Genomic DNA, 12500 nt, shown 5'->3' on the forward strand with positions numbered 1-12500 from the left:
CTGAATGTTATGCTTCATTTGTTATAAATCTATAACTGCTATACTAAAGAGTGAAATTAATTTTAAATAACTTGATATAAATGATGTAATAATAAAATATATTCCTATTAAAATTGACAAACTACATGATAAAAAAGTGTTGTCATGACAAAATTAAAAGGGCATTATCTATAGAACATTTTGCAAAATATTTATATATTTATAGTTAGGTAACATATCACACATTTTATACAAATGACAATAATAGTTATAACATTAAATCTATAAAAGAAATAGAATAAACATTTTCAAAAAGAGTGAATTTTCTATTAATGTAAGGTAATGCCAATAAAATAATAATACGAAACACCTGAATTTCAGTTTATGTATATAATGATAACAAAAGCGTTCTTGAACCTGTTTGTTTTTTAAACAAACTGTAACATTTTTGTCAACATGTGCATTCTAACTAAATACTAAAATATCAAATTACTACGGCTGACTAAGAAATTTATTACTTGAATAACGATGAATATGAAAGAAATTAAAACCATGTTTTATAAAAACTTAACGTATTATTAATATTTTGTAATAAGTGCATCACTCTTACCTTTCTTTTAAGAAAAACTATTATTACTTTTGTATCATTTCTAATAAATCAAAAGTGTATAGGCATCGCAAAATTAAAAGGGTATTAGAATATATCTATAGAATGATATGTCAAGCGATCTGTGTAATGTTTAAACAGAGAGGTTTCTAGAAACAAATCACTTCTTAGTAAGCATTTACGTGTACAGAAAAAATATACTCAAGCTAATCAATATCAAATAAATGAATTGTTCTGTTTTTAAAAAGCTACTGTTATATTTGCATAAATAATGTTAAAGTATTAAATGAGTTTGAAATTACATTCCAATAAAACCAGACATTGATGACTTTAAAATATTTGACAATAAAACTTATAGGCAATGAATGATACACGAATAAGAGATTAAAATTAGGTAAACTGAATATTGGATGTAATGAAAGTACATTTATCAAAACTTTATACAAAATGAAAGCTATTTTATACAGTACGCGAGTCATTAACATTAAAATGGCCATTGAAAATTCTGAGACAGGAAAAAAATTTCTTTTAATTTTGATGAGATGACTTTTCTTAAGAAAATTATCTTTCTATCCAACTACAAGGTAATTGTAATAGATATTCCCATATGTCATGTTGAAGTTGATGAAATATTGTGGACAAAAAATTAAGATTAAAGAAAAATGACACAACACTGCAACTTGAAAAAATACGACAAAAACAACTGAAAGTTTACCATATCTGAAGTTAAAGATTGGGCATTTAAATCTTATTAACGGTGAATGAATTCTTTAAGTGCTTGAGTGTATAATATAGGCTTGAAAAAAATAGGAAAGGACGTGATGAAAGGAGCAATGGTGATAAGAGTCACCAGTGATGGTGAAAGGGGCAATGGTGATAAGAGTCACCATTGATGGTGACAAAGTCAATGGTAATAAGAGTCACCATTGATGGTGACAGAGTCAATGGTGATAAGATTCACCATTGATGGTGAAAGAGGCAATGGTGATGAGAGTCACCATTGATGGTGAAAGAGGCAATGGTGATAAGATTCACAATTGATGGTGAAAAAGGCAATGGTGATGAGAGTCACCATTGATGGTGAAAGTGGCAATGGTGATAAGAGTCACCATTGATGGTGAAAGTGGCAATGGTGATAAGAGTCACCATTGATGGTGAAAGAGGCAATGGTGATAAGAGTCACCATTGATGGTGAAAGTGGCAATGGTGATAAGAGTCACCATTGATAGTGAAAGAGACAATGGTGATTAGAGTCACCATTGATAGCTTGACTTGCTTGCCTTGCTTGCCTTGCTTGTCTTGCTTGCCTTGCAAGGTGGCAGGGACGATAAAGCCCTTATAATGATCATGGCGTTCTAATTACAATCAAGTACCAAGAAAAAGGAGACAGGGGAGATCAAATAGGGAACAGATGTAGATGTAGAGCCACTACCAATGTACTTAGTTTGAGATCACCTAAATGTCTATCCTGACACAAGCACAGGTCCCCACTCAGAGGAACACACAGATAAGAGATAAAAAAGAGAGAGAGAGAGAAGAGAGAGAGAAGAAGAGAGAGAGAGAGAGAGAGAGAGAGAGAGAGAGAGAGAGAGAGAGAGAGAGAGAGAAGAGAGAAAAGAGAGAAAAGAAGAGAGAAAGAGAGAGAAGAGAGAAGAGAGAGAGAGGGGAGAGAGAAAAGAGAGAGGAAGAGGGTGAGGGAGGTAGAGAGAGGGAGAGAGAGAAAGAAGACCAACAGACATTCCTACCTCAAAGAGAAGGCTCCAGTCCTATGAAGAATACACAATCCAATCCTGTCCATCCTTGAGAAAATAATAAAAAACGTTATTCTTGTTTATGTTGTGATCCAAGAAGTTATGTTTTGAAAGAAATGCAGTCTCACAACTAACGTTCAGATCATCTTTACATTCATCCTTTTTACTGGCGATGATATAACCTAAATGTGTTGCAAGCGCCGTAAAACCCTTAAAAACAAAAAAAACATTCATCTCGATAGCTCAACTGGTTAACTACTAAAACAATGTGACAAGTTCTGTTCCCCTGTTGAGCCTCAAAAGCTAACTTCTAAATGAAGACATAGCACAAGGCTATTAATCGACAGATCTTATGACACTTATTCATCAAACCAAACTCCTGATTATTTCAATATATAACATTAGTAAAAAAAGAATTCTACTACTATAACTATAAGCAATTTTACTTTGTAGTTGTTAGCTAAATGACGAGAAAATATTTACAGTAAGGATAGAGACACAGTTTCTTTAAATGGTGGGCCAGTTTTATTAATTTTATCACTTGTGAACTCTTTAAAACCATGTTTTTGGCAGGATACATTGATCTTTATCACTGTTTCAGTTTCAGTTGGGTGGGGAAGTGTGGCTCAGTAGTACAGTTTTTGTTTTGTACCCCAAAGGTCCCGAGTTCGAATACCGGCTGCGCTGTGTGGCCTTGAGCAAGTCACCTCGCCCAAGCTCAGTTTGAAGTGCAGCACTGCGGCTGACGTCTGGGTTATTCCAGTATTCCCTTGGAATAGACTCTAAAGACAAATTTCCCCTATAGGATGAATAAAGGGAATTTTATTTTTATTTTATTGTTGTAAGTGTTATCTTTAGAAACTTGTCAGTCAGAAGCCCTGCAAACAGCTTGTATTAAATTAAACTTAAAATTAGTAATAATAATTGCTGTAACCTGTGGGTTTTGACTGATATTCACTACCTTGAGCAATTGAAATATATTTTAGTCTATGCGTTTTCTTTGAACGGACTCTTGTCAGTGCTTTCCAAACAATGCATTCAATGAGTTTCATATCACGGGACTTTTGTTTTTTTCACTATCTAATTATTGATCACCAATACTTATGTTTACAGCTGTTTGTGTCCTCATATTTAAATATTTTTCATTTATCCATTCCTTATCTATTTAATTAGTTGATGTTTAACAAGATTATTATCGAATTATCAAAACGTCCTTTCTATACAACGCCTTCACCAGTTAAGTAGAAAACGGTAAGGGCTGCCTGAAGCCGGTGTTGTAAAATACTAACGAAAGAGTGAAAATGGAAAGGCTTCGTATGGGAACAAAACAGACAATGGACGTTTCGGGTACAAACCCTTCGTCAGCACAACAATACACAAATAAATGTGGAAAACAAATAAAATATAATGAAAAATAACTTGTATTGTCTGTACTCAATGGTGGTTGCAGTATGAATGAAATGTTAGCATAGCGTGGGTAGAGGATAGGGTGCCCCAGGGGGGTGATCTAATTGATAAGAAAAGGTCAGCGTCAGGGAACAGAACTTTCCAGAAAATAATGGAAGATAAAAGACATATAAGTGGTAGTAGTAGTAGTAGTAGTAGTAGTAGTAGTAGTAGTAGTAGTAGTAGTAGTAGTAGGTAGTAGTAGGAGTAATAGTAGTAGTAGTAGTAGTATAGTAGTAGTAGTAGTAGTAGTAGTAGTAGTAGTAGTAGTAGTAATAGTAGTAATAGTAGTAGTAGTAGAAAGCTGTTGTGAAACAGTAGGGGGCGTTGGAGAGGGCAAGGTGAAAGAGTCACGGCGGAGGTGGGTTGTTGGATGAGCGAAGGTCGAATCTTCGCGAAGGAAATACAAACGATCAGATGGCGATGCGATAGTAAAGATAAATAGATAGATAGATAGAGAGATGGATAGACAGATAGATAGATAGATAGATGGATAGACAGATAGATAGATAGATAGATAGATAGATAGATAGATATATAGATAGATAGAAAAGAGGGGAGAGAAGAGAAAAAACAACAACAAAAGAACAAAAAATCCAAAAAAAAACAAACAAACAAACAAACAAAGCAACAACGTCAACAGAAAAAAAAAAATAATAAAAAAAGGGAAGGGGGGGGGGGGGTTGAGGCGATACAAGTTATTTTTCATTCTAATTTATTTGTTTTCCACGTTTATTTGTGTATTGTTGTGCTGACGAAGGGTTTGTACCCGAAACGTCCATTGTCTGATTTGTTCCCATATGAAGCCTTTCCATTTTCACTCTTTCGCTAGTATTTTACTTCACCAGTTAACTAAGCCAACAGAGAGACAGACAGAAAAAGAGATAGAGAGAGACGGAGAGATACAGAAGGTTTGAGAGAGAGAGAGAGAGAGAAGAGAGAGGAGAGAGAGAGAGAGAGAGAGAGAAGAGAGAGGAGAGAGAGAGAGAGAGAGAGAAGAGAGAGAGAGAGAGAAGAGAGAGAGAGAGAGAGAGAGAGAGAGAACTAAATGGAATACCTACCTCAAGATTGGATCTCCATTACGAATACAATCTTTTGATGAATACACGATGTAATCCTGTATCTTCATGCCGTCCTTTAGTGAATTAAAAATAAAAGATGTATTTCTTGATTATGTTTTGAATTTGTAAACAGATAATGAGCAAAGAAATTATGTTTTGAAAGATATGCAGCCTTGCACTTAATGATAATAGTAACTAATAATTTTTTGACCTCGCCAATTAAAAAAATAAAATCAAACTCTTGAAAATGAATTATCAGGAGAAAAATTGTCACTTCTGTAAATACCAAATGTTGGTTAATGCTGAAGGCAATCTAAGGTGGAATACTGGAATCTATGATTTCAGTTTGTAAAACTCTGTTTGTGGATTCCAAACAATGGATCAGAAAATGGTGAGATCGGAGTCTAACAAAACAGTCATAAATTAGATTTGTTCATTCTACAATTCCCGTATGCATCAAATTGTCGGCTGGGATTTTTTCAAAGTTTGATATATTGTGCAGATACACTATTTCTATAATTAAAATGGTGCTGATTGAAGCTCGAAGAAAAAACGGTAAGTATGAATTGTAAGACAGTATCGTCTTTGTCTAATAAATTGAAGCTTACATTGAATACTTATCGTTATTTCATATTTCTATAAGCACATGAAGCTTTCCTTGTATTTTGAGTGCTTCATGTAAAAATCACCTGCAAAGAATCTCAGTTCTTAAAATACAAGGGCATAACTCAGTTAATTATTGACCTCCAATTGACTCATATTACACACACAGTTTAAATATTTGGCTTATGAGGCTGTTAAAAGCTATTGAATTCATGCTTTCAAATTCAATTTACTTTGAAAACCGTTAACAGTCAATTATGTGGATTATACTCATTCATGAATTCATTCAGATTGTATGAATGTCGATTTTATGTCTAGTCTAGTGCAAGATTTTTTTATTATCTAAAAAAAAATTCAATACACCGTGAAAAAGAGCGCTATGTAAACACACGAAAAGGCTTTATGAGACGGCGTTGTAGTATAGTTATGTGACACACTGTAGTGAAGCGTATGGATAATGGAATTGTGTATGGGCATGTACAGATAATTTGGGGTGACCAATTTGGTTCGATATTACGGACCCTGAAATTCAAATCCATCCATTTTATTTTATTTGGATTCGGAATGAATTTACTACAATGAATAAAGCTTTAACTGTAAGCGAAGACGTCTTATCTGTAGTGTAAGAAATTAGACTTAGAATTCTATATATCTAGGCACTTGCAAGAAGTAGCCCTCGCGAGTTGAAAAGAGGCGAGGATTTCTGTTTCCGTTTTTGAGGGGAAAATTTTTAGGAGTGTTTTAAAAATATTCATTTTTCTTTCTCAGTGAAATGAAATGGCAAGTATTATATATCATTGGAAAGGGCATGAAATTCTACATACAGCCATGCTAATATTATTATCTTCCTATATCGTGATTTTGAGAAATTTTTGTGTAAAGAGATTGTGTGTTTAAACGTTTATAACTTTTAAACCAGAGATGGTCCTTCTTACTAAATAAACGTCTTTCTGAGATATATATTTAAGTAGCTTCTCTAAAAATTTCAGAGCAAAATATGGTTGCACTCAAAAGTTATAGCTCCCCCAAAAAAATAGAACTTGTCCTCGATTGTTTGCACAAGATTTTCTTATAATATTGATTCACTTCCTGTCGTCTGCTGCGCTTTTTTTTTTACTTGAGAGATTACTTCGTCAATCCACATCAAAACTTTACAACTGTTTTTCTTACAATATATGCAATTAATGTAAGTTATTTTTGTTTTACATTATTCAATTAATTGGCGTTTTCATGTCCATGCATTCATTTTATAAGTTACGCTTCTCTTTCTTTTTTTCTGATCGATTTTGATTTTGGGCTGTCATTATTCCCAGACGCCTGTCTGGGGATAACGAAAATTGGTTATCCCCAGACGCATGTAGCAAGTGGGCAGAAAGATTTTATGCAAAATGCCAAACTAGGCGTGAAAAATACCAAATATTCTGGAAAAAATACTAGTGGTTGTGTCCCAAAACAGTTAATATATCAAGTGATATTTAACACAAGATGAAAGTAAATAGTGATCAAATGTCAAATCCAGCTCTTTTAAAAAAAATATTTTAAAGCAAATGGATCAATGAAATTTCTTTTGTTACTTTGATCTGAAAACGTCAAACTGGCAATTCGACTTTTTATTTTCAACCAGGACGAAAGTTGGTTATCATCAAATCTGTTCATAGTCCACCAACCATTTAAATTTTCACTACCTACCTACCTGTTAACTTTATTGATCATCTCTTGTTTCTATAATTTGCTCATTCTGGCCACAATTTTGGGGATGACCGGGAATTATTTTTTATTTCGCGGACGAATTCCTGGCCATGGTGTTGTTCGCCCCAAAGCCCAAAACCGACACCTGTTATTTTCCTGTCTTCTTCGCACAAGACAATACAATTTAGTATCACAGTCGCAAAACTAGATCCAACAACATATTTTTATTCGAATCAGAGATGAAAATAACTACCAAAACAAGGAAGCAAAAAGTGTGGAAATATGTTTAGCTCATATATGAATTTAAGATATTCGATAGCCGTGTGGATAGACAGCTCAGTGGGTTAGGCCACCTTTCATTTTACTCCTTTTAGCTGCAGATTCGAACCAGTTGCGACCCCCCCCCCCCCCCCCCCCCCCACACACACACTTTTTAAAATTTTTAAAATTTTTTTTTTATTTTTATTTTTTTAAAAACTTTTTTATCTTTCTTCCCAATTGATGTTCATTGTTTTCACTCTTGTTCCAAATTCCGAGCAAGAGTTTTTTTTAATCAGTTGAATTTTTTATTTCTCGGATAATATTATTTCATTATTTAATTTGCTCTAGATCTATTATTGTTTTGGTCAAATGATAATATTAATAATAATAATAATAATAATAATAATAATAATAATAATAATAATAATTGTAATAATTGTTATTATTATTACTATTACCATCATAATCATTATTATATTATTATCAATAATAATACTATTTTTATTATTAATACTCTTATTATCAGACTATTACTATTATTATTATTATTATTATTATTATTATTATTATTATTATTATTATAATTAATATTATTATTATTATTGTTATTATTATTATTATTATCATTATTATTATTATTATTGTTAACACTATTCCCTGCTCCGAGGGAAATCTCTCTTTTTCTTTTTTTTTTTTATATTTTGACCTAAACCTTAGAGTTTTTTTGTTTGCTTAAACAAGGTGTCTGGGGATAACGAAATTTTATTATCCCCAGACACCTGTCTGGGGATAATCACAGCGTTGATTTTGACGTTTTTCATTCTTTGACGGGCGACTGTTCAATTTTGGGGAACGGGGGAGGGGAAGTTTTTAAAATCACCTATTTTCGATATTTTAAAACACTAATAAACCATCTCAAACATTTATCAGTCCATATCTTTGCTTTTATGAGGTCTATTTTCATTTTGAAAAGTTCAAAGTGAACAACTAAATGACGCCGATTCAGTGGTATATTTGGTCTATCTTCATGTGAATAAATATTTTATTGTTGACTTTTCCAAAATTACAATAGGTCATTTGCATGTCGTGATCTATTTTTCCTTGATTTCAGCTGTTTCAGCTCTAAACTATACTTTTCTCTCTCAATAAATAATTCTTTTTCTGTTTGCAATGTATTACAGAGATGTTGAATTACCGCATGTAAAAATTTCATAGATGTATCTGAAGCAGTTTTGAATTATACTTGATTATCCATTGGGTTGCTGTGTTTTGGTCACATATTTTCCTATTAAGCTATATAGAGATTTTCCACCACATAAACGGTCATAACTTTTTAACCAGTTGAGATAGAGCGATAATTTTTTCACTCCAGTAAATGTTTTACTCCCCTTTATTTTTCTACGCTAAATTAATACCCATATCACTATTTTGAAAAATTCTTGCAAGGGCACTAGGCCTAGGTATCTCGACTGTTTTTTGTTTTGTTTGTTTGTTTGTTTGTTGCTTTAGGTCTCTTCCAACACAATTGAGGTTATATGAGAGACCGCTGAAACAAAAAAACAAGCAATCTAACAAAAATAGTACAAATATAAATCAAAATCATAACCTAAAGATATCATAAGCTTAATTATAAATAACCAAAAACAGACAGAAGATTTACAGAAAAAAAAAATATCCCCTCTCAAAAATACAATCACAAACCAAAGAAGCAGGATAGGCTAGTAAAGAGAAGAAGAAACGACATCACTATCGGATCGTACACCCATGCGAACATCATAGGTATATGATTCAGGGGTGATGCTCCCATCCAACCACCCGCTATCTCGACTGTATTTAACATCTACAACACAACGCAAACGAATAATATTACCATATATTTAAAGGAAAGTCCTCAAAAGTATTATAGACAAAGCTACTATATGATCATCAGCCAGCAAATTATAATATTACATTGATATGTGTCATAAGTTTCGAATAGTTTCATATCTTTGATCACTTGGTGCCTTGTGGTTTCTATTATCGTCTAATTTTTTCTCTTCAGTAGGAGTTTACAGTCTACAGCTGTTAAAAAGTTGTCGTACTCGTACTATACAAATCTTTATCATTTATCCAATCATTGTCAAATTAATTGTGAAGCAATAATTATTAAAATATCATGTCCTTACCCTACAACTCTTTCCCAGGTGAACTGAGCCAAGAGAAAGAAAGAAAGAAAGAGAGAGAGAGAGAGAGAGAGAGAGAGAGAGAGAGAGAGAGAGAGAGAGAGAGATGGAAAGAGGGAGAGAAAGAGAGAGAGAGAGAGATAGATAGAGAGAGAGAGAGAGAAAGAAAGAGAGAAAGAAAGAAAGAAAGAAAGAGAGAGAGAGAGAGAGAGAGAGAGAGAGAGAGAGAGAGAGAGAGAGAGAGAGAGAGAGAGAGAGAGAAATATAATTCCTACCTCGTGATGAAGTCTCCGTTACGAATCCAATCCTTTGAAGAATACACGATCCAATCCGGTCTCTTGATTCCGTCCTGTAGTGAATTTTTGAAAAACGTAATTCTTGTTAATATTTTGAATTTGTATATAAATAGATTATTGAAGAAATTATGTTTTGAAAGAAATGCAGTCTCACCACCTAATATAATTAACAATAACTTAGATGTTTTTTGTTTGTTTTTTACCTCAACAGTTAATCTCTCGAATATGAATTATTTCCATGAATCTGTTCACTTTCATAAATACCTCATGTTGATTAATGCTGAAGGCAATCTAAGGTGGCATATCGGTATCTACTATTTCAGTTTGTAAAATTCAAACATGATTTTTTTTTTTAAATCACGATAAAAAGATTAAATTTCTTACCTGTAGATGATGTCGACTCCCTTGAAATTTCGTTGTCTTCCTGGATGGTCCATCTGAAACTCAAACAATTAAGAGTGATAAGACACTGAAGGTGGGATAATGTTGGAGTCCAAGAAAATGACGAACGAAACTGAAAAAAAGCCCCTGAAAACTTACCATTCTAGATGAAATCTTACAAAATGAATCCGGTCCTGTCCTCCGTCGTCTTCCAACTTAGTGAACTCTGAAATGATCTAGAAACTGGTGATTAGTCATGGGAATAATACAATACATATAAAAACGCGACGTTACCGTCAAAAAGGGGTGTTGATTAGTAAAAATACAAAATATAGGCCTATAAGTTAGTAAGAAAATGAGATTACGGTTTCCCAACCTCACCAAGCCGAGAATCGCCGCAAACTGAAGATAAAATTTCGCGGGGTGTGTAGATGTGATTTGTTTTTATGAAAATGTAAACAACTCATGGGCGGTGGATACAGATGGCCTTAATTCTCTAAAGACGCGATTACATTATCAGGCTGAAGCCGTGTCATTTATATGTTAAAAGTACGGCAAGCGCAGAGACAAAATGGTTATTGACCACAATAACGATCTTCAATACCTTCGTGCTGGCGTGATCAACGATTTCGAGGTCACAAAAAAAAAAATAAAAAAATAAAAAGATAAAAAAAATTACATCAAAAAGTAAAGACATGACAGGGCAATTTTCTACACGAGTTTAAGAATAACCAGCGTGCTTTTAAGTTTAAACCCGATTAAGTTCTCCATATGACGTAAATATTACATTATCAGAGTAGTAATATCATGTGTATCTTTAGCGACGATGACATAAAATAGCGTTGTTTTTTATTTATAGAGGTGACTTAACGGTATACTACAAACTAAAATCGGATAACTTTACTCATCCAAAGGGGTGATCAACTAACTGAACCTAATGCTACCGGTAATTGTATGACAATGTGGATATGGCTTTAAGGTACGGTAATTAACACGGAGAAATTATTTCTATATATGACACATTGTTTAAAAAGCTACGTGTGAGATGTGATAACCCCTTAATCTACTAACACTATGACTGGTTGTGAAGTAATCAAAACGCAGGACTCATATTGATTAAACACACAGTCTCATGCATGAACACTTTTCAGTTTGCCAATTAAAACAACTGTTTTTTCTAACAATAACCCAATAACATCATCGTCATCATCGTCATCACCATCATCATCATCATCATCATCATCATCATCATCATCATCATCATCATCATCACCATCATCACCATCATCACCATCATCATCATCATCGTCATCATCATCATCACATAATAATAACAATAATGATAATAATCATCGTCGTCATTTTCATTATCATAATCAGTATCATCATCATCATCATCATCATCATCATCATCATCATCATCATCATCATCACATAATAATAATAACAATAATGATAATAATCATCGTCGTCATTTTCATTATCATCATCAGTATCATCATCATCATCATCACATAAGATAATAATATAATAATAATAATAATAATAATAATAATATAAATAATAATAATATAATATCATCATCATCACATCATCATCATCATCATCATCATCAGCAGCAGCAGCAGCAGCGGCATCATTATCATCATCATCATTATCACCATCGTCGTCGTCGTCGTAGTTAAACATTTGTTTTTGTTTGTTTGTTTATTTTTTTGGTTTATTATTTTTTTTTTGGGGGGGGGGGGGGGTGAAGGGGGAGTAGAGAGACGAGAAAGAGCAAGAGGTGTGACAACACTACACACACACACATACACATACACACACAAATCATATATATATATATATATATATATATATATATATATATATATATATGGCTGTGAGTGTCTGCTTATGTATGATATAGATAGTATGCGCTTGGCTGAGACGCTCATAACATTGCCATCCGAAAGAATAACGGACCAACACACAAAACTGTGTGTTTCCATGAACGTTTATAGTCAGGTTAATACAGTTCAGTGAGCATTACTCATAAACGCGGATGGCAAAAAACAATAACAAAGACCTGAGTGACGTCATCTTCGAACTATCTATACTGCATATACATTATTGCATATACACACATGCAGTGTATACAGATACAGACATAAATAACTGTCATTGTCACAGTAAGTCATCATTCGTCGAAATCAACGGGCACATAAAAAACATTTAAGTAAATTAATGAATTCATTAATTTTTCTTACATCGGTTAGGTGAAA

The sequence above is a fragment of the Berghia stephanieae genome, chromosome 4 (assembly GCF_034508935.2).
Source record: "Berghia stephanieae isolate SIO BIC M18660-M18661 chromosome 4, UCSD_Bste_1.3, whole genome shotgun sequence".
NCBI classification, from domain to species: Eukaryota; Metazoa; Mollusca; class Gastropoda; order Nudibranchia; family Aeolidiidae; genus Berghia; species Berghia stephanieae.